Source organism: Protopterus annectens, chromosome 12.part0, assembly GCF_019279795.1.
Source record: "Protopterus annectens isolate FY-2018-M chromosome 12.part0, PAN1.0, whole genome shotgun sequence".
In the NCBI taxonomy this organism is placed as follows: Eukaryota; Metazoa; Chordata; order Ceratodontiformes; family Protopteridae; genus Protopterus; species Protopterus annectens.
Window position 1 is genome coordinate 879,701,436 of NC_056746.1, and position 24,979 is coordinate 879,726,414.

The following is a 24,979-nucleotide window of genomic DNA, read 5'->3' on the forward strand; positions in this document are numbered from 1 at the left end:
CCCCCCCCCCCAATTGAATGTACCAACTTCGGGATCACACTACTGTGGGGAAAAGGGCAAATTTCCCTTTTCGGCCACCTGGACACTTACCTTGTTAAATCCTTTGGCATTGCGGTCATTCGTTAAAGTCAGGTTTCAACAATGTCATTTCAGTGATGTCGCCTTTGAAAATGAGGAGTTTTGCTCTTTTGAAGTAGACCCATGCATACAGTCATATATATATATATATATATATATATATATATATATATATATATATATACACATATACATACACAGTGGGTATAAAAAGTTTACACACCCCTGTTAAAATGCCAGGTTTTTTATGATATAAAAAAATGAGACCACAATAAATCATTTCAAAACTTTTCCCACCTTTAATGTGACCTATAACCTGTACAATTCAATTGAAAAACAAACAAATCTGTTAGGGGAAAAAATATAAAAAAATAAAAAATGCACAATACGCTGGTTGCATAAGTGTGCACACCCTTTAACTAATACTTTGTTGTGTATGCAGTCTTAAACTAATACTTGGTTGAAGCAACTTTTGATTTAATTACAGAATTCAGTCTTCATGGGTATACACCTGCCATCAATTAAAGAGAATCTGATTAACCCCAAATAAAGATCAACTGTCCTAGTAGGATTTTCCTGACATTTACTCAGTTGCCTGCTACAGTAAAAGCCATGGTTCGCAGAAAGCTTACAAAGCATCAAAGGGATTTCACTGTTGAAAGATATCAGTCAGGAGGAGGGTACAAAAACATTTCCACAGAATTGAATATACTATGGAACAGTCATCAAAAAGTGGAGAAAATATAGGACAACAGTGTCGTTGCAAAGAACTGGATAGCCCTCCAAAATCGATGAAAAGACAAGACAAAAACTGGTCAAGGAGGCTGCCAAGAGACATACAGCAACACTGAAGGAGCTGCAGGAATTTCTGGCAAGTACTGGTTGTGTACTACATGTGACAAAAATCTCCCGTATTCTCCATATGTCTGGACTATGGGGTAGGGATGCAAGACAGAATCCTTTTCTTACACAGAAAAACATCCAGGCCTGACTAAAATTTGCAAAAAAATACATTGTCTCCCAAAAGCATGTGGGAAAATGTGTTGTGGTCTGATGAGACCAAGGTTGAACTTTTTGGCCACAATTCCAAAAGGTAAGTTTGGTGCAAAAACAACACTTCGCATCACCAAAAGAACACCATCCCCATGGTGAAGCATGGTGGTGCAGTATCATGCTTTTCTTCAGCTGGAACTGGAGCTTTAGTCAAGGTGGAGAGAATTATGAATAGTTCCAAATACCAGTGACTTTTGGCCCAAAATCTTCAGGGGTCTGCTAGAAAGCTGAAGATAAAGATGAATTTCACCTTTCAACACAACAATGACCCCAAGCAAACATCCAAATCAACAAAAGAATGGCTTCACCAGAAGAAAATTAAAGTTTTGGCATGACCCAGCTAGACCAGACTTAAATCCAATAGAAAATCTGTGGTGTGACCTGAAGAGGGTTGTGCACAAGAGATGCCCTCACAATCTGACAGATTTGGAGCTCTTTTGCAAATATTGCCAAGTCAAGATGTGCCATGCTGATAGACTCCTACCTAAGAAGACTGAATGCTGTAATCAAATCAAAAGGTGCTTCAACAAAGTATTAGTTTAAGGGTGTGCACACACAACAAAATATTAGTTTAAGGGTGTGCACACTTATGCAACCAGTGTATTGCACGTTTTTTATTTTTAATATTTTTTCCCATAACAGATTTGTTTGTATATATGAATTTTCATTGTAATGATGTTAGTAGATATGCTGTATTAACAGGTTCATAAAGTTTCATTGATTACTCACTGCTAAACTTCAACTTGTTTTTTAAAATATATTTGCATGTAGTGGATTTTGCAAAAAGGATGGACTTGGCTGTGGTGAATACGTATTTTAACAAGAGGGAGGAGCACAGGGTGACATACAAGAGTGGAGGGAGATGCACAGGTGGATTGTATCCTATGCAGGAGGGCCATTTTGAAGGAGATTGGAGACTGTAAAGTGGTGATGGGGGAAAGTGTAGTTAGGCAGCATAGGATGGTGGTTTGTAGGATGACATTGCTGATCAAGAAGAGGAGGAGGAGTGTAAGGGCAGCACCAAGGATCAGATGGTGGAAATTGAAAAAGGGTGATTGTGAGGTGGAGTTCAGAGAAGAGTTAAGACGGGCACTGGGTGGCAGTGAAGAGTTACCGAACAGCTGGGTAACTACAACAGAGCTAGTAAGGGAGATTGTATGAAAGGTGCTTGGTGTGACATCTGGACAGAGGAAGGAGGACAAGGAGACCTGGTGGTGGAATGAGGAAGTATAGGAGAGTATACAGAGAAAGAGGTTGGCGAAGAAGAAGTGGGATTGTCAGAGAGATTAAGAAAGTAGATAGGAGTATAAGGAGATGAGGTGCATGGCAAAGAGAGAAGTGGCGAAGGCTAAGGATAAGGTGTATAGAGAGTTGTATGAAAGGTTGGACACTAAGAAGGGAGATAAGGACCTGTACCAATTGGCTAGACAGAGGGACCGAGCTAGGAAAGATGTGCAGCAGATAAGCGTGATAAAGGATAATGAGGGAAAAGTACTCACAAGTGAGGAGAGTGTGTTGAACAGATGCAAAGATTACTTTGAGGGGCTGATGAATGAAGAGAATGAGAGAGAGGAGAGAGAGAGAGAAGGTTGGATGAAGTGGGGATAGTGAATCCGGAAGTGCAATGGATTACCAAGGAGGAAGTAAGGATAGCAATGAAGAGGATGAAGAATGGAATGGCTGTTGGTCCAGATGACATACCCGTGGAAGCTTGGAGGTGTTTACGAGAAATGGCAGTGCAATTTTTAACCAGATTATTTAATGAAATCTTGGAAAGTGAGAGGATGCCTGAGGAGTGGAGGAAAAGTGTTTTGGTACTGATTTTTAAGAATAAGGGTGATGTGCAGAGCTGTAGTAACTACAGAGGGATACAACTGATCAGTCACAGCATGAAATTATGTGAAAGAGTAGTAGAAGCTAGGTTAGGAATGGAGGTGATGATTAGTGATCAGCAATATGGTTTCATGCCAGGAAAGAGCACTACAGATGTGATGTTTGCTCTAAGAGTGTTGATGGAAAAGTACACAGAAGGTCAGAAGGAGTTTTTTTGTCTTTGTGGACTTAGAGAAAGCATATGACAGGGTGCCTAGAGAGTAGTTGCGGTATTGAATGAGGAAGTCAGGAGTGGGAGAGAAGTATGTAAGAGTGGTACAGGATATGTACAAGGGTAGTGTGACAGTGGTGAGATCTGCAGTGGGAGTGACAGATGCGTTTAAGGTGGAGGTGGGATTACATCGAGGATCAGCTCTGAGCCCTTTCTTATTTGCAGTGGTGATGGACTGGTTGACAGACAAGATCAGACAGGAGTCCCCGTGGACTATGATGTTTGTAGATGACATTGTGATATATAGTGAGAGTAGGGAACAGGTTGAGGAGACCCTGGAGAGGTGGAGATATGCTCTAGAGAGGAGAGGAATGAAGGTCAGCAGGACTAAGACAGAATACATAATTATGAATGAGAGGGAGGATAGAGGAATGGTGAGGATGCATGGAGTAGAGTTGGTGAAGGTGGATGAGTTTAAATACTTGGGATCAACAGTTCAGAGTAATGGCGAGTATGGAAGAGAGGTGAAGAAGAGAGTACAGACAGGGTGGAGTGGGTGGAGAAGAGTGTCAGGAGTGATTAGTGACAGACAAGTACCAGTAAGAGTGAAAGGGAAGGTCTACAAGAGGGTAGTGAGACCAGCTATGTTATATGGGTTGGAGACAGTGGCATTGACAAAAAGGCAGGAGTCAGAGCTGGATGTGGCAGAGTTAAAGATGTTAAGATTTGCACTGGGTGTGACAAGGGTAGACAGGATTAGGAATAAGTATATTAGAGGGTCAGCCCAGGTTGGACTGTTTGGAGACAAAGCCAGAGCGGCGAGATTGCATTGGTTTGGACATGTGCTGAGGAGGGATGCTGGGTATATTGGGAAAAGGATGCTAAGGATGAAGCTGCCAGGTAAGATGAAAAGAGGAAAGCCTAAGATAAGGTTTATGGATGTGGAGAGAGAGGACATGCAGGTGGCTGGTGTGTCAGAGCAAGATGCAGAGGATAGGAAGAAATGGAAAGAGATGATTAGCTGTGGCGACCCCTAATGGGAACAGCCAAAAGAAAAACAAGATTTGCATTATGATGCACCATCACATAAACTGCTATTGGCAATGTGTATAGAGATTTCCAGAACTTTCTTCCACTTCAGTAATAGCTACATACACCAAAGAACCACATGCAGCATTGGGAATGGGGTAATGTGCAGAAAATCTTTGCACTGCTTAATATTCATACAGAAATAATGATGAAGATGCCATTACAATAGCATAACATTGTCAGTTATAAAAATACATATATAGAGCTGAACATTAATGGTGATAATTCCTTGCACCTTAGGCTAATCACTTTGAAATAGTTTGCAAGGTTAGCAACAACTGCAGGAAAGCAGCATTCCCAAAACTTACTATCTGCTGAGGTTGCCATAGTAGCATACCTTTCAGAAGCAGATATATCAATATACCAATTACCAATTCCTCCCTCAGTGGACACTGTGGTGCTTCTGAATATATATTTTTTCAGGAATGTTGAGTACTAGATGTACCAATTAACGTGAAGATGAACACCATACGCTTCTTCCAGCAAAGGCATACAACACAATAGCTTTTTCAGGCTGGACACCTTCTCAACTTTACAGCCATAGTTTTGAAATAAGTATGTCCTCAATGCTCAGTCATATATTTGCACAGTAATAGGCAGTTTATTCTCATAACAAGACAGTGGACTGCTTTAGAAGATAAGGCATGGAAGGGGTGGGAGATGTTGACATAAACTAAGCTTCATTAGTAAAGACTACATAAGATGGGAATATTGCATTGCTTTAGCCAGAATGCAAACACACACACACACACACACACACACACACACAAGATGGGTAAGCATAATCATGAACAGTACCAGTGGAAATAAGTTAGGTTTATACTAATTAATAAAATAATAATTTCTGATCTACACCTAGATGAAAAACTAACAGGGCACGCAACCTAAAATTAAAACTATATAATCATATGCATGATTTACTTACAGTTGGTCAACTCACGCAGATGTTGACATCCTGAAGATAGCCCATTCTACATTGAAAATGGAAATGCTGACTTCCTAGTATGCATGTGCTGAGGAAGTCGACATGCGTACTTGAAAGTTGGCATCCTAGAACGCATACACCGAGGTTGCTTCTAGGTGCATACAAATACCATCTCAAAAAACAAAACAAACCAAAAAAAAAACATTCCCACATCCCCTGCTAATTATGTATACTAATTCTGAGATCACACAGTTGAAATGGAATATTCCCCTACCTGGGATTGTCGATCTTGCACACCTGTGCACTGTCTGTATAGTTGGCCAAATGTGGTTGACCAAACCAACAAAACCCATATAGATGTGGTTTTGGACATTGCATTTTTGGAACTGACTATGAAAAACCTTTGGGAATTTCAACAGTATATGAAGAACTGCATTTTTTCCTGCTATACTCCCAGTTTCTTTTGTCCTTGCAAACAAACCTACATTTTGAGACTATGAAGCTGGCTAAAAAAGCTGGTTCATTTCTGAAAGGACTGGAAAGATACCACTTTGGTGTTTTATTGTGGGAATGAGGTAGCTTCTTATTGATTCCAATCAGCTGTCTGAAAAGTACTCTGGCTGAATTTTTACCTCCCTGTGCAAGCTCTGCTTGGTAAGTAATCGATTGCTTAAGAGAAATAAGCCCCTGCATACCTCTCATCTTTCCAGATATTTGCAGAAAGTCCAGATGTTTTTCTTATATTTTTGGTCTGTTGCTTGTAAAATTTGTGGTTTTCTGACAAATCACTGATTGAATTGACTAAATAGAGACATATATTTGAGATTCGGACATCATATCCATCAGAAAATGCATGGTAACACAAAAGTTATTATTCTACCAACTTCTAACTTGATACAAGCAATATTTAAAATCTGTCCCTATTTTTGGGCCTTCGTCCCCCATTATTTTAGGCTTTCTCCAGATTTCTTCCACTAAGAGTCCCCTAGATTGAATGATACCTGTTAATATCCTATGAACTTGTGCTGTATTATTTGAAAAGCTTTCTGAATCTGTTAAACTGTTGATCCCTTATGCAAATTTGTGGAGTTACTCTGGGATCCTTGTGGTTGTAAAAAGCTCTAAACTGCTAAAATCCTTGTGGTCATACAAGGATGTGTTCTCGACAAGAATAATTGTGACAGTGGAAAATTGTTTTATCTTACATCTGTTTTCTTAGTGGTGTGTTTTCTTGTGAAGTCAGAACCCAGTGTAGACTGAACTGCAGCTGTTGAATCCTACAAAATGAAAAAAACTTGTTGAGGACTTAGTTCGAATGAGTGCAGTCACTGATCAATGTCCATTTAGCCTGCAGCAGCAGGTTGCCTTGTGAACCAGCATCCCACCTCAGTGGGAATCCCACTTGCCAATGACTCCTAAAGACGTTAAGTCAATAAAGGAAGAGAATGTGAATCTTACTTAGTGGCCTCGACAGATACACAGCTTGAGAGAATTGAGTTAGAAATGAGTGGAGCAGAATTCTGTCATCCCAGTTAACTATAGAATCATTGAAGGCATCAAAGATGCTTATGCCTTGGCCGTGGCTACTAGAACCTAAAATAAGAAATAGTGGCAAGGAATGGGGCATCACCTGGAGCACACTCCCTTAAGTTTCACAGCTTGACATTTAATATTGAAGAGTTGTGAGATCACAAATAACTGACCTAAGGCACATTTTAAAATTGTAGCTAAAGCTTTGTGTAAACGTTGTAAGTAAAATTTTAGAAATATTGGTTGCAGATAAGTTTAAAAGGTCATTCCTCAGTCACTTAAGAATGGGTGTTCTAGAATGACTCTAAGTCTTCTGAATGCCTAGATGGTTGAATATAAATTACTAACCAAAACTGCTAACCCAAAGTTAGATTTACATGCACCAAAGGCCAATAACAAGCCCTCACTCAAATATGTTGTATTGCCTGCAAATAATAAAAATGTTACCATCTGAGATGGTTTGTTTTAAATGTTCTAGAAAAGAAAAGAAAATATTGAAAAGTACTGTAAAGTAATTGACATCTATGGTATGTTTGTAAAACTGTTAATAGTAGACAGCAAATTATATCTACAAACATGCCTCTGGAATATGAAATAATGAATGTAGTAGCAATGCTGAACGTTTAAGTTCTAGAAGTGTAGAATCTGATTTTGGTCACTGTTGCTCAACCTGCCAAATATAATACTGGGTAGAGGGAAAATAAATGGAGGATTGATGATTTCAGGGAGCATAATCACATTAGATAAAGCAAAATATGTCTACAAGCAAAAACAACTACTGAGCAGTAAATTAAAGTGATATGTTAGTATTGAGACAAGAAGGAATACCATACAACAAAGAGTGAAATGCAAACTATTTTAGGTAAAGTGTTGCACACTGTAACACATCACATACTAATTTGTCAAGATGTTTCCCAGTTTAAAGAACTATAGAAGTTATAGGGAAAAAAGTTCAACCATACATGTTACCAGAAATACATAGCCACTGTGAAGAAAATAGAACTAGACAATGCAAAAGGGAAAAAATGGCTCTGGTTGTAAGATCTCATGTAAATGAGATAGGGAGTCTTTCTAAAATACACCAGTTGTTAAAATAATAAAAGGAGTCAGTAAATAAATAACAAGGAAGTTGATTATTACCAAAAGTCTTCAGCAGTTAAAGTAATAAGAGAAGCCAGTGTACAAACTGAAAGGGAGAGTGAGTCTTATCAAAAGACACCAACCAGTAGTTACTGTAATAAGACTAACTGCTTCCATAAGCTTTTTTTTCTTTTTGCTGTAAAGGAAGTACCCCAAGCCTCAAATGCAGTCACACTTTTTCAAATGCTGCATGGCAGAAATCCTACTGGCTTGCTAGATATTGCAAAAGATTCAAGGAGGGATCTTTAAAAGTGTGAAGAGCATTTTGCAGACCCTCAGGACATGTTAAGTAGCATAATGCAGGTAGCAAGAGAACAGTTGGAAGGAGTCTAGGAACCACAACAGACAGCATCTAATAGAAATGCTTATCTCACTGAGCATTCAAATTGAGAGATATAGTTTTTGTTGTAGTACCCACTATTGAAAATGCATTTTTTGAAAAGTGACAAGGACCTTTTAAAGTTGTAGAAAAAGTAAATGAAATGAATTATAAGGCAAGAAAACCAGGAAAAGAAAACTAGAACTGTAATAAGATTTAAATGTTCTAAAAATCTTGGCCAGAAATTAAAGTTTCTGTCATATTTATTTTTGCAGGGGAAGTAAAGATGCCCGGGTCTATATTAGTTTGCCAAAAGTTATTTTCAGTGAACACCTTTTTATCGACCTGTATTCAACAAAAATCACTTCCATGATTTGCTGAATTTTCCAAGGGCATTGAAACAATTGCCCCACGTCACAACGGAACCTAAAACAAACTAAATCAAACTCACCCAAGTGGGGGGCTACACCCCCCCACACCCTCATAACTATATATACCAACTCCGAGATCGTACTACACTGTGAAAAGGGCAAAGTTGTAAAGATGAACAACTACTTCATTGCCCATGGAAAATTCAAGGAATCGCAGAAGAGATTTTCACTGAATATGGGTCACTGAAAAGGTGTTCGCTGAAAATAACTTTCAGCAAACTAATATAGACCCAGTATGCCCTGACCTCAAAATGGGGTGGGGGCATTATCAGTGTTGCAGAAGAAGATCTGAAGAAATTTTTACTCATAAATTGGCACATATTTTCAAAGTTGTCTGGCAGAGCCAGGTTAATCCACCACAACAATACAGAAGCCATGCTTGCTGAAAAAAAAACATTTGAAGCCATACTGGATATCAGTGTCCCAGTGCTAACCACTCATGGGTAAGGCACAAAAGGAGGTTAAACTTAGTGCTATAGAAGAATCACAAAGTGAGTGGATTAGTGTCATAGTACTGTGTCCCAAACCTGATTGGTCCATAATGTTTGCAACACCTTCAGAAATTTAAACAGCCTATCAAAATTTGATTAATATCTTACACTCTATGTGGATCAACAGATTGAAAGGCAGGAAAAAGTTAGCTTCTATCCATTTTGGTCCATAGCAAAGGTGGTGACAAACTCCAGTAGCCAGAAATGTTAAAGGAAATAGGCATTCTGGCACTGGATGGAGGCTTCTATTTTAGAGTTCTGTCTTTTGCTCTCCATGGAGCACCTGCAACATTCCAAGAGTTAATAGTCAAAACTCATAAGCCTAGCAAGCAATTATCAGTAATTTATTCTGAATTTTGCTGTCATTGCATACCCTGTGACTGGCTTAACCAGTCTCAAGGTTACCTTGAGAATTAAGTAGAAGGATAACAAAGTAAATGTGTGTAGATTACTAAAGACAACACTGGGTCTGGAAACTATACTAACAGCTCCTGACGTCTCCAAACAGCATCTGGTGTACATTAATACCTCTGAAGTAGCCATTACTACTATATTGTTTTAAATAGTAGAAGGACAAGAATGTCTCATATGTTATGGCTGCAGATAGCTGAGCAACACTGATGAGTAGTATTCAACAACAGAAAAGGAATATCTAACAATCAGTCCTCACCACCCTCAAATATTATTTAAGAAGAAACAAGTTTACTCTTGTAGAAGATCTTGCCCTCTTTACTGGCTTTAAAGACAAAAGGGCAGCAATTCTAAACTGTTTCATTAAATGCTGACCCTCTGGCCTTAAAATGTTTGATTTAAATATCTGGCCACAGCCCTGTTAATGTGGATGGGCTGCTTCAGGCATACAGCCCATCCACTGGGGTTTGAACCTGTGGGTCTACTCTGGGAGTGTAACATACTGGTGGCTTTTAAACCAGAACTGGGCTAAAGTAATATTGCAGTAACATATATATAGCTGGCCCTTAAAGAGAGACAGACACAGAACAAATAGGAAAGCCTTAACAGGGAATGGATCCTGGTCAGAGAAGCAGGCAGATTCTAGATGTTAGAGAAGATCAGCAGAGAAGTGCCTAGTCTCTGGGAAGCTATGAGTGCGAGGGAAGGTGTATGTGCAACTTGATAGAGGACTAGGAAAATAAACTACAATATGTGTATGTAAAATTAAAAGTACCCGAAAAAAAGCCAAAATAGAAAATTCGCCCAAAGTGTCATGTAGAATTTAAAAAAAATCAGGATTATGGGAGCAGAAGATCCTTCATAGGTTCATAGGTGTTTACTAGGGCCTTTTTAAACCTAGCCATGCATCCCAAATCTCTGACAAGTTCTGATACCCTTGATAAGTGTAAGCAGGGGCTTGGTAGATGAAATATTTACAAGTAGGGGCCTGGAAGTCGAACCATTTACAGGTTGCCTGTGTCCGTTAGAGACATAGGTGCCAAACCAGGGATGAATTTCCTGTTTCCCATCCAGTTCTCCAGGTTGCACTTGAATTGGGTTAGGGAGGAACTCTTCTTCACATGGCTTGTTTTAAATAGTAGGACACCTGCAAATTTCTTTTTTACTCAAGGCACAGGTGAAATTCCACAAACAGCCATACATGCAGCTGGCCCAAAGCATCTGCTCTGTGTCAGCATTTGTAGTGTACTAGTCTCTTAAGTTGTCACAATGAGCAGAATTCTACAGCAAGTTATGGAAAGCAATACAGTATCAGCAAATATCATATCCAGTAATAGTTGCCCCATTACAAAAAGAATCAGGCTGTGATATTTCTATCCAGGGAAATCTGACAAGAACTCCAAAGCTAAGATAAAGAAACCTGTAAGAAAATACAAACCCTCTGCTGATATTCTAGGAAAAGGTTCACAGTAAACCAATACTAAAACTAAGATGCTTTGGATATTCATAAAAGAGCAGCACAGCAAAGGAACCAACCAATAATCACAAAAAGTGTCATATAAACACAGGACAAAAAGTGTCGCCTGTAGGTCACTGCAAGCCCCCTACCCATTTAGTGGACTGAATGTTTAATACCTTATATAAAGTATAAGTGTAGAGCAAAAATAATTTGATAAAATAAAAATGAAGATAGAAAGAAAACCTTTATTGTATTTGTTAAATGAAAAATTCCACATTCATGAGATGCTGGGATTGAAATCAGCTACTGCATTGAAAGACTGAAGTAGCAATGATAAAATGTTCTAAGTTACAAAACTACTTACCAGTTTGAAATTTCCATTAATATTTTTTTTTCATTAATTTCAGTTTATTCAGTTTATTAAACAAAAATACTAAAACCATCAACTCATGATCAGAAGGAAACTTTGCAGAAGACCTACATCTAGATGAGTTTGTATTTTGTACCACATCCTTATTTCCTGGTATGGACATAAGCAGCTCCGGGCAGTGAATTAATTAATTAATGAAATGAAAATAACTGATACCCGGAGATATACAAACCTTGAACAGATTTCAAACCCGAGAAAGGGCAAAGAAAATGGCATGAGATCTTGATAACACTTAAAAACTTAGTGTACTTACTTACTTGGAGTGTGCCTTAGAAAACTCATAATAGGTCATAGCATTCTAGCCCCAGGATTTAAAGTTAAAAAGAAAAAACACAGTAGCAGTGCAATGTAAACATGCTGTCATAGTAAACATATGGCTTCAATATCTATTCTGTCATCCAGGTACTTCAGTAATACAGTGAATAACAGCCTCATACTTGCCAATTGTTGTCTATCAATATATGCAATTTGGCTTAATAACATGCCATAAATATGTACCTCATAGCATGATTCTGATGTTCTTAATACTGATTGAGGATTGTGGTAATAGTCACCCATGTTTGTGAGAATCCTGTTTACTGAGAAAACTCCTCAAATCCTCACTGTGCCTATTGTCTGTGTGAGAATTCCTTTCTGTAGATGACATACACATACAATTATTTGGTATGCTGTGCTGGTAAAATTAATGAGCGAAGTCCTGTTTGAAGAGTGTTTCTGAGAATTTATGTGCCCACATTTGAATTTTGCATACTGATGCCAAGACATACAGTTAGCACATGACTACAGATAGGTGAATGGAAAATCAAAGTAGTGTAAGGCTGATATACGCCAAGAGGTGCTAGGGACTACCCTAATCACCATTGCTGCAAAAATGGATATTAAATTTTGAATGAAGATTTACTTTATTATGGGGTACATTGCAAATAAAATCCAGAGAATGGCTTCAGTGAAATATTTTATAAATGTGCTGTACAAACACTTTTTCTAGAACATGAAGACAGTAATTGAACTACCATAACAGTAATGAAGTCTGCAGGTTTCCTCTATGTGAAATCCGGTCTGTTTATCAATATATCCTCACCTAACAACACTTCCCCACTTAATATTCCTCTTTATTCTCCGCCAAAGACATGTCTCAAATTGTCCCTTGTTGATTTGCGAAGTGATTTACTATTTTTGTTTCAGTAGGCTTCCTGTGTACTGTGTTCTATTGTCAAGCACCACTGAACATACAGGGGAAAAGCTGACAGTCCACTTCAGCTCCTAGACAGTATTACAAGACAATTACTGTGAGCACAGAACTAATTTACTTGAATTCACAAAATGTGAAGGTGCTGCTTTTATTAATCTGGTGATATACACAGGTCAGAGAAGTCAACTGCAAAGATATCTGCAGGCTGGGTTGATTCAATGCAATTAGTTTAGTTTCACCTAATGATTACAAATAATCTGATATTGATTTAAGAGGTAATCACTACACCTTTTTATCTGTAATGGATGAGTAGGAGTCAGACTAGTTTTGTTCTGTTTGCAGTTTGTATTTAATGTAAACCTAGAAGCATCTGGCTTTTACTTCAGTGCAACAGCTACTGTGATGCTATATACTGAAGCCAAGAACACAAGGAAGAAAAGTCTTTTGTATGTACATTACTTAGTTATTAGTCATAGAATACCGTGGTCTTTGTTCTGTTCTGTCCCATGTGGAGAACCTTTACTGATTGCCACTGATTTGGAACTTAACACTACATGCTGTAACAGATTTCATTTAAATCCACCTTTTAGGCAGACTTTCAGTTGAATTCTCCCAATCCTTATTCATTCGTATGGGATGTTAGTATGGCAATAACTGTTGGAGTCCTTTGTAAACTTAGCAAGGGTTCAAAGCTGAAGCAGACAAATTTATGCCGAGTATTACACACGTTACTCTCCAGCAAGTAACTAGCTACATTAGTTCAATAATCTATCACCCCATTTGTTTAAGACTATTCAGTGCACTTTATGATGCTTAAGGTGTTACTGGAAATAAAGAATTGATGTTAACATCCTCAAAAACTATTAGTCTCATGGAAATACTTATTTAACTGATGTTTGCAATCAATCATTCATTACTCTTCATTTGAAAATGACAAAATTAAATGATGAGTTGTGATTAAAGCATCTTTACTAGATAAGAACTTGTAGTTTGTCGTTAATTATTGAGCTCCATCTGTGACTAAGGCTAAGGGGTTAAAGCACAAGGCAAACCTACAACAGTGTATTATTGTGTTAAGGTGCATCATCTTAACACAGTAATGAACTATAGTATGTCTCCCTTGTGCTTTAACCCCTTAACATTAACACTACTGAGGAAATGCCCAAAAAGGATGACCTTTATCTAACCAACAGGGCATGTAGAGACGACAACAACCATGTATGGATCTAAGGGGAACACATGGAGACAGTGTAAAACTTCATGACAGATCTCATAGGCAAAGAGGAAAAATAGCTTGAGTACATGCAAAAGTCTTGGGGGTTCAATGCATAACCAAGTGTGGCATGTGTGATCCAAATATCCTCAGAGACATGGTTGGAAACATGAGCTATGTGACAAAGCTATTGGAGGTAAAACCACAGTGGTGATGGGTTGTCTTGAAGATACATCTGCTGCAACTCATCACAAGACCCTCTACTCTGTCTTGGTAGAGGGTAAAGAACCCATTCCTAAGTGGGACACTGCATCAGACATAGCCATTGTTAAGCTTGCAGTTGTTAGGGATAAGCATTACTTGCTCTGGCAGCCAACTGCATTTTGATTCATAGGAGGGGATGCCTTTTTAGCTGTCATTGGCCATGGTTCATTTGGTCTGAGAAGGGGCAGGGAGACAAGCCATTTGCTGTGTTTGATGACATATCAACAGATATTCTAACGAGAAATAACTTTGATGACACAATATCTTACATACATGCAATTACACACCATCAGGCATTGAGATGTCTAAGTGGAGAAGGTAACATGGGAGACCTAGCCAAAGCACACATTTTCAACTGAGACTGGTGATGTGGTTACTTAAGAGGAAAATTCTAGGTGGCAGCAGGAAGTTTGAAACACTATCAAAAGATACTGAATCTTCTCTCATAGGGTCAATATCACAAAGAGAGTGTTGAGACAAGCACACCTCTTAGATTCCACCTGACAGAACTTGCTGGAGTTAGTCAAGGGGACTTCTAATCCTTAAAGGCAATAGAAGGATGTATGTTGGAAGAGAGAATTCTCTGACTTACTGAAAATGGAATCCGGAAGGGAGCTAGAGGTAGAAACAGTGCAGCAGCTGGTAGCTCAAAGAGCATACTGTCTGGGACTTTTCTCCATTTCCCATAATTTTCCATTTTCTAACCATATGTGAATAAGGCACACAGAAAAAAGGCTTACATAAAATTTTTCTTGGCCAGCTATTACAAACACTGTGAGATGGTACCGCAAAGCCTGTGAGAAATATCAAATGTTTGGTTAGTAATGACATGCCATACTTAACCAGTGATGCAACATCTAGACATGGGAACAGTCTACCAAAGGCTCCTGTGTTTTTTTAAAGGTACGCCAAACATCACCCAAAAGCTGCTTGTGTAGTATAGGGCAAAAAGATGATATTCAGGCCTACCACAGTCAGAACTGATTACCCAGTAGGAACACCAGTCCAAGGAACACAAGAGGTAATCTGTACATCCAGGAAGACAAAGAACTAGGGGGGAAGGAGGGAGGGAGTGAATATACAGCAGTGAAGGCAAGGACATCTACCATTATGATAAGATTTTGCACAACTGTACTATGTCCTTACATTCACTGCTGCAGTATTCTTAACATACGGGAGAGTGCCAAAGCTCTAGAGGAAACTTGGGAGGGGGGAGGAGTAGAAGAGTCCCCTAAAAGGCCAGAAAGAATGGCACTAGCAAAACAGCCCTAGCTCTAGAGATACCATCCAACTTGTAGCACTTGGTAAAGGTATGCACAAAAGTCCAGGTAGCTGCTTCAAGAACAGAATTTGTATCTAAGCTCTTGAAAAAAGCACCAGAAGAAGCCACAGCTCTAGTAGAATGAGCCTAGACTGAAGAGGGATGGCTCTTGTCATGAAAAGTGTAACAAAAAGAAATAGCCTTAGAAATCCAAGAAGAAATAGTTTGCTTCGAAATAGCAAGTCCCAAAGATCTAGGGTGAAAAGAAACAAATAACTGATCAGATTTTCTAATAGCCTTAGTCTTATCCAAATAAACCCTGAGTTGCGTATGCACATCCAAAGTATGCAGCACCCTCTCACTGTCAGTTTGCGTAGAGGGGAAAAACTAGGCAGATTAATAGACTGATTAAGTGATACCTCATTAACCACCTTAGGCATTTGAAGCATAAAAGAAGGGTTAGTGCACAAGGACTCTCTGTCCTCATGAAAGATCAAAAAAGGACGACAAGTCATAACAGCCTGTAACACAGACACCCATCTGGCAGAAGTAAGAGCTAACAAAAGAACAGTCTTCAAGTAACAATGTTGCAAGGAAGCTGAAGCAGCAGGCTCAAAAGGAGCCTGAGTCGCCTTCACAAAAACAAAATTAAGATCCCAGGGAGGAGGAATAGGCTTCATGGGAGGTCTAATATTAAGGACACCTTTAAGAAATTGTTTTACCTCAAATCTAGAAGCTGAAAGAGGAGGAAAAGGCAGACAAGCAGAGATAGGTGATACGTGGGCCTTAATAGAATAATAGGCCAAGCCAGCATTGAGCAACTCATACAAATAACAGAACCAAAGGAACATCCACAGTAAGTGGGTCCAGATTGTGAGAGAGACACCAGATAGAAAACATCTTCCATTTCAATAAGTAAGATATCCTAGTAGTAGATTTCCTGGCCCCCTGCAGGACTTTGAGCATGTCCTCAGAAAAAAGGTGTCTATGAGGAAACAAAATTCTAGCACCCACAGTGTCAGTTGAAATGTGGACAGATGGGGATGAATGACAGATCCCTTGTCTTGTTAGAGTAGATCCACCCTATGAGGCAACTTGTGATGATTGCTCCTGGCTAAATATAGAAGAAGAGGGAATTAATGATATCATAACCAAAAAGGAGTCACAGTCACCAACAAGATTTTGGGTGAATTCTGTTGAATTTTGAACAGGACTTTTGGAATGAGAGTAAGGGGTAGGAATGCATAAAGAAACATCCTCTTTCCAAGAAAATGAGAGGGCATTCACCTTTCATACCAGAAGACCTGGGACTCTGGCACAAAACAGAGGATGCTGTCTGTTCAGAGGGGAGGCACAAAGATCCACTCGAGGAGTACCCCACTGGTGGATAATGTCCAGAAACATCCCTGTGAAGCATCCATTCGTGGGACTTAGTTAAGGACTTGCTCATAGTGTCTGCTATGATGTTATGACTAGAAGAGATATAAACTCCCTGAAGAATTACTTGATACTTGACAGCAAGATCCCATACCAGAAGTGCCAAATGGCAAAGAAGATGATATCTCATTTCCTCCTTGTTTGTTGATATACCACATCATTGTGGTATTGCCTTTGAACACCTTTAGAAGCCCTGGAGAGAAAAGTGGGTGAAAGGCCTGAAGAGCCAGCAGAAGACCTCTCATCTCTTTGACTTTGCTGTGCTCCTTCTGCTGACGAGGCAATCACACCCCCTGACCTTTTAGGGAGCTAAATGTCACCCCATATCCCATATCTGAAGCATCTGTGAACAATTTCTGAGAGGGAAGGGGGGATGAAAATGGAATCACTGGATTCAGAGATAACTGCTAAATCCACAAGTGAGGTTCTAGTCTGAGACAAGGAAGAAGAGGAACTACAAAGTCTAGAAAATGTGCATGTTGAAGCCCCACTGACTTCAGAAACTACCAAAACTTACTCATGTGACGTTTGGCCAGAGGAAGCATCGGAATGGTGGATGCCATGAAACCCAGAGCTCTCAGAAACTCCCTGGCAATAATGGAAGCCAAAAGTAAAAGAGTGTGAAAGAAAAGAAATGAGAGTTAAGGCCTTTGGAGGGGGCAGGGAGGCCAGCATTGATACAATCTGTATCCTGCAACCAGAAAAACATGATCCTGAGACGGAGTTAGAGAAGCCTTTTTGAAATTTATAGTGAACTCCATACTCTGAAGAAGGGAAAAAGGGAAATGAAGATTTTGCAAAAGGGTCTCTGGAGAGGACAACTGAATCAACAGGTCTTCCAAGTAAGGAAATATTTGGATTCCTTGAAGACTGCAAAAAGAAATCACAGGAGCAAGGTATTTGGTGAACACCCTTGGGACAGTAGAAAGGCCAAAGAGCAAAGCAGAGAACTGAAAATGCCAGGAAGCAAGAGAGAAATGCAAAAAACTTCCTGAAAAGAGGATGGATCAGAATATGGAGATAAGCATTCTTGAGATCTAGACACACCATACAGGCCTGACAGAGCAATAGAGGAAACAGAATCTCAAGGGACAACATCTGAAAGGAAAGCACTTTTAGAAAAGTGTTTAGATGAGAGAGGTCTAAATAAGGCATTCAAGTGACCTCTTTCCTGGACACTAGAAACAGTCTGGAGTAGAATCATTTTCACTTTTGGTACATGGGCACCTTTTGAATAGTACTCTGAGTCAAGAACCTCTTGGAAAAAGGAAAGTTGTTCCCAAGGAGGCTGTGGAATGCTCATAAGTGGAGGACGGGATTTCCATACCATGAAGTACCCCTGACAGATGCTTGACAGAACCAAGAATCCTGAGTGATCTGAAGCCAAACAGGAAGAGAGGGAGAAAGTTGAAGAGAAAGAGGAATGTGACTGGGAAGGGATGGATAGTCATACAGCTTCTAGTTTGTCTGGAAAGGAAAGCTTCTGAGTCCTTGAAAACTGAGGAGTCTTAGCAGGAGGAGCCCATTTGCCACTCTTCTTACCTTTAGCAGAAGGGCGGTATTGCCTATGAACAAAGGCAGTCTTAGTGGGGTAGTTTCTCTGAAATTTAGGCACAGAAGAAACAAACAAATGTTTAAGCTTCTATAAGGCCTTACCCTTATCCTGAAGGGGCTTAAACCAGCAGCAGCTTCTGCAAACATAAGCTTAGAATCCAGGGGAGCATATAGCCTTAATATCATCAGGTAGAGGTTGAAGCCTAAGCCAAGAATACCACCTCATCACTGAACCAAAAACAGCAGCCCTAGAAGAGGTATCTGCTGCATCATAACTACATTTAATAGACTGATGAACAACTTGAGAGGAAGTCTCTAGAAAGGAAAGAACAGATATTTTACCCTCAGAGTCTGGAAAATCAGAAATAAGTTGACAGGCCTGAGAAAGAAGAGTTAACACATAACTAGACATATGGGCCTGATAATTAATAGCCCTAAAAGTGAGGGTAGCAGAACAGTAAACCTTCTTGCCTGGCCTTTCCATAGCTCTGCTGTCCTTGTCAGAAGGCAATAACATGGGCAAAGGAAACAATTGAGACAGCTTATCAGAGTTTACAGACACTACAGAGAGGTCAGCAGCAGGACATTTATATAAAAAATAATCCTCAGGCACCCTATAAAATGTGTCAGGTCAGTTGGGAGCAGGGGACAGAGAATCAGGCACATGAGAGGCATTGGAAAAAGCATCCAGCAAAGCAGCCAAAACAGGAGGAATAGCCGCAGGCTTGGGAGATTCCAACTGCAGCAACTCATTATGGATATCAGAGACCTGAGGACAATCCCACTTAAAAAAAATCCATCATCCTAGAGAGTGTGTCCCTAAAGGAAATTTCCTCAAACGTAACATCAGGACTAATAGATTCCTCCTCATCTGACCTATAGTCCAAAGGAGAAGGAGATTGAGTAGAATAAGTCAGGAATTTGTCGTCAGAATCTGACTCATTCTAAGAAGAATCATCTTTTCTAGGCCTTTTAAGAGGAGTAGAGGACCAAGGAGGAGCAGGAACCAAAACCCTTTGAGGAGGCTTTAAGGACATTAAAGCAGTAAATAGCCCCTGAATAAAGGCCTGACAGTCACTTTGTAAATCCCTAGGCACAGAAGAAACATTTTTAAGTTTTTGTTTCTTCTTTAAGGTAATGTCCCCTTCAAAAGAATGGGGTTTATATCATAAGATTGAAAGTGTAAAACATCGAATGTCAGAACATTGAACTTCTAATCTCAAAAGCTGAATACATCGAAAGCTGAATACATTGAAAACGGAACCTCAGAATAGCAATGGTCGGCCATCTGCTCACCCGTACAACCTGAAACTTAAACTTAGCAAACAAAACCACACCTCTGTAATCATCACAATACCATCCAGCCACCAAATAACACTATGCTGCAAACATGCATGTGAACTAGTGTAATGTGCACAACTGAAAGTAAATCTTAAATGCAAAAGCAGCAAAGCAGCACACAACGATTAGCACACTATGCACAATAACGGAAGTATTTACATGATGTGGTATGCTTTACCACTGTAATCGCTACCCTACAGTGTTAATAGTGTAGCTGTTGCATTCACAAATTCATCAGCAGTATACTCTGACCTGTTACGCATTACAGTCTCCAATCTCTGTCACCTTTCACTGTTTTTATATTTCTTGGGAGACGTAAAGCAACCTGACTGCATTAAAAGCCACATATCATTAACCCTGTTCTGCTCCCTAACAAGGACATTGATGATGGATGGTGTATCGGCAATGCATTTTCCTAGTAGACAACGAAGATGCCTGTGCCAACCCTCCACATAATTCTGGGTTCTGGGTAGTGAAAGTTCGTTTAGGTCATGTACATTCCAGAATTCCACTGGAAACATCGGTGGGAAACAATTAATACCTGAGGTCCATGTCTGTTGCTTCCTACAATGACCTGCAACTTAGACTTCTGAAAAGTACAACGGTAACTCTTTGGCATCAGGGTAAAATGTCTCACTAATACACCTAAATGCCTCACCCACTTCTTCTACACTCAAGAATGCAAGGGACGATCAGCCGTTTCACATCTAACTATAATGCAACATTCCTCCCATACACACTAGCCAGCCCAAGGGAGTGTACCTTTCTCCACACCACCTGTGTGAAATGGAAGAAGCATCCCTTGCTAACTACAGATGAGAAATTCTGCCTAACACTTTTAATGAAAGCCAACTCAAAGTCTGTCAGTATGTAGTTAACCTTATATTGTAACTGTATGGAGGACAGTAACTCATGCACACATTCCCACAGGAAGTTGTTTGCCTTATAGGACTTCTTTGACATTAATGAGTACACTAGTGGTAAACATTTTGTTGAGTACCCAAATGTCACCAGGGCATTAATTGTGTACAGTTGCCTACATAGTCTACCTTTTGTCAAGAATATGCCATCCATGAACCATATTTGTGCACTGCACAAATCTCGCAGATTCCCCTCTGTGCTAAACACTAATACATGTGCACTGGTATGGATGTCTGCCTTCCATGCTTGTATGAAGCTGCCATGTTTTAATGGACATGTAGTTGTGTCCACTGCACCAATATTGCCAGCCACAACCTTATATGTTCGTATCTTCTGTTTCCTAACCCTATTAATCTATTGCAGCATGGAGCTCCTAGACCGCAATGACATGAGTGTTTTGGCAGATGTACTACCCACAACATCATCCACCAGTAATGCTGGCGTACTCGTACTGCACCTTGCACTCTCTTTTAAGTTATGGCAGGCTTGATACTTCTCAACTTCCACCACATTGGGAGCATGCAGGTGACCAACAGACTTTAATAGATGTTCCCGCCCACCACAGTTTCTGTTTTAGCCCTACCTCTAAATTTAAGTATGAAGTTACTTTTACAGCGCCAGTATGTTTTCTTTTTAATGGTTTTCTCTGCATTATACAGATATCCATCCAGTTATAACATTCCTGACCTCTTCTTAGATGTGATGCAGTCATATATTGTCCCTAGTACTCCAGGAGCTGTTGGATAGGCAGCGGCAGCCATGTTGCTATTCGGTCACAGCTAAGCACACAGGGAGCGGATGTGGAAGGCTTACTTTTATAGTCTGTAATTACAAGACATACTAATGCTGTTATAGTGTTTAATGAGAACATATTGTAATATGTGCATGAGTTTTTGTATGATAATACAATTTTAGTGGTTCTGCTGCTATAAAACAGTAGTTTGTAGCATACATTATGCATATGGAGCATTTCACAGTGATATCAGGGTGTGCGTGTTTAGGCAGGCTAACTATGAGAGCCCGGGGTTTCTGTTTCCAAAGATTTCTGCTTTCAAAATTCTCAGCTTTCGAGATTAGGAGGTCAATGTTCTGACATTCGATGTTTTACACTTTTGATCTTATGATATAAACCCAAAAGACTGAGAAGGCTCAGACCCAGGACGACAGTCGAGAACCACAGTAGGAACTTCTTCCCCAACTAAAAACAGAGGAACTCCACTAGGCCCCTCAGAAAAAATCAACCATGGTTCCCCCTGAACATCCGAGATGGACACCTGCAAAGCCTCTTCGGATGTGCTGCCAGCCTCCAACATGGTCATGGCAGAGAAATCAGGCAACACAGCTGGGCAAGCCTCTGGGTTTGTAACAACCTCAGGAGAAACACTTGGCACAGGCTGAACAGCAGAAAATTCCAGTTGTACTTTTTTTACCTTCTTTTTCCCTAACAGCTGACCCTTGGGGAGAGAGATTTCATCCACTCTATCTTTAGCGAGAAGCTAAAGGAGCTGGTTCTCCTTTTACAAGGAAAGGGAAGAAAGTGTACTGTGAAGGTTTTCAGAAAGAATGCCTGACAAATTGAACAAGACGTCTGGTCTTGAGAAGCTCTTAGACAAAAAAGACACTTATTGTGGCAGTCTTTATGGGAAATCTGTCTCCCACACTGGCCTTTACCTTTCCTGGATGACACTAACCCCAAGGAGCACAAAACAAGACAAGAAAAAAAACAAAAACCCCAACAGGGCACTTATCTGCAACTGCAAAGAAGGCAGCAAACAAGTGTATGTAGTCAATGGAGAATGAAAACTTATTTATTTGACAGAAAATGCATGCAGGTAAACAGACTAATGGTGAAAAGATATGTTCAGATTGGTGGAAAAGAAGTTCTCGGTATGGTAGGCCTGAATGTCACCATTATGCCCTATGCTACGCAAGGAGCATTTTGGTGATGTTCGGTGTACCTTTAAAGCAACAGGAGTCTTTGGTAGACTGGTCAGACATTGGGCTTCCATGGCAGGGAATCCCCATATGTTAAGAACACTGCAGTAGTGAATGTAAGGACATCAGTATATACTCTAAAGGGCACAGTTATTATCAAGGTAGAGACACACTAGATAGAAATGGCAAAAATGTTATATCCTCTTATCACAAATGTAGAGATACTTTTTGGATAGGGCTAACTTGAGATTATTTTTTACCCCAAGCTTTGTTTCTTGAGACTTACTCCTGAAAGCTTGGCTGAGTCTGTGAAAGAGGATGAACATAGAGAATAACATTAAGCTAATGTAAGTGAAATGATCTTTTCTTAAAAAAACCGTGCTTGTTGAATAAAAAAGGAGAAGAGCTCTGAGCATGTGATGGTTTTCAGTGAGAACACAGTAGAATTTCTAGAAACTAAAACTAAATCTACTTCTCAAATGTTCATACATATGGAGGGCTTAAGAGTGCAAAGAAGGCATTACCTTAATTGGACCCCCCCCAAGTAAAAGGCTGTGGAAAGAAGAAAAAATCAGTCAAAGTGAATAGAAACAGTAAATACAGAATTTGTAACTCTATTTAAAAACGACTATTAGAAAATCAGTCTGTGTCACCCAGGTTATAAGAAAGAGCATGGTACCAGTTCCGGGGACTTCATAGTTCCACTTTATTTGGCCTTTATCAGAGCCATCATTGAGCGATGCTCATTGAATAGGCAAGCTTCTAAATAAGCCTACATGTTCAGTAAAGTCCAAGTCAAAGTAAACTTTATTCACATTCAGACTCACACAACAGTATAAGATGAACGGAATTTTATTGCTTTGGTCTCAAAGCGCAGACAGCTTATACAATGCAAAAAAAAAACAACATGACTACTTAACAACACAGTAACATTAGACAACTCATACAAATATAAGAAAGCAACGTGACTTACAACACAGTAGACACTTGCCATGACATTAATTCCTCATGTAACTAGTAGCAGCACTCAGTCGTATCGCACATGTAGATATTGCACAGAATATGAGACAATTTTTCCATCTGCACAGAATATTTTCTTGCCTCTTGATGTTTGCACAGCAGTAAGGGATGACCAGCCTAGTTATTGCACCATTTAGAGCAGTTTTCATTAGGTATTGTACAGAGAAGTTTTCCCTTCATCTATGTCACTGATCTGTTATTGCATACATTGTTAGATTTCAACAGTCTGATGGCTTGTGGAAAGAAGCTTCTGCTAAATCTGAATGACTTGCAATGCAAGCTGCAGTATCACCAGCCTGAAGACAAGCAGGAGAACAGTCCATAAGCAGGGTGAGTGAGGTCACTGAATATCTTTTTTTGGCTCTGCTAGACACCGAACCTTATGCAGACCCTGTAAAGATGGGAGTGAGGAGCATATAATCCTCAGTGCTACCCTTGCCATCTTTTGGAGAGCCTTGCGACCCGAAGCCTTGCAGTTCCCATACTAAACTATGAGATTGCTTGTCAAGGTGCTTTCAGTGGTACCTCTATAGAAGGCTTTGAGGACAGAAAGTAGTAGGTTTGCTTTCCTCAGTCTTCGTAGGAAGTGTAGATGTTGCTGTTCCTTCTTGACACGAAGTTAGTGTTTGTCGACCATGAAAAGTTCTCAGAGGTGTGCATCCCAGGAATTTGGTGCTCTTCACCCTCTCCACTATTTCCCCTTTAATACTGAGTGTATTATGTGCTTCCTGATTCCTCCCAAAGTTCAGTATTAACTATTTGGTCTTATTTATGTTCAAACGAGGTTATTGGTGTCACACCTCCTCTCTGTAAGCTGTTTCATCACCATTGCTGATAAGACCTAGAACTGTGGCATCATCCGCAAACTTGATGATGTGGTTTAATCTGTGCCTGCCAATGCAGTCATGCAACAGCATGGTGAACAGCAGCGGACTCAGGACACAGCCTTGAGGGACTCCTGTGCTCAGTGTTATGTTCTTTGAGTTGTTTTTACCCATGCATACTTTTTGGGGTCTATCAGTTAGAAAGTCCAGTATCCAGTTGCATAACGGGGTGCTGAAGTATAGCTGAACCAGCTTTTCTATCAGATGTTGTGGAATGACAATACTGAAGGAGAGCAGAAGTCGATGAACAACATCTGAATGTATCAGTTCTTGTTTTCCAGATGTGCCACGGATTTGTAAAGTGCTAATGACATGGCATCTGTTGTGGAGTAATTGGATCGATAAGGAAATTGGAGCAGATCCAGTGTTGCAAGCAGACTTGATGATAGACAGTCCTTGAGCAACCTCTCAAAACACTTCATTACCGTGGAGGTGAGAGAAACAGGATGGTAGTTATTTAGGCTTGTTGGCTGAGACTTTTTGGGTGGTGATATGATTGTTGCATTCTTGAAGCATTTGGACACTATGGTCTGGCACAGAGATGTGTTGAATATATC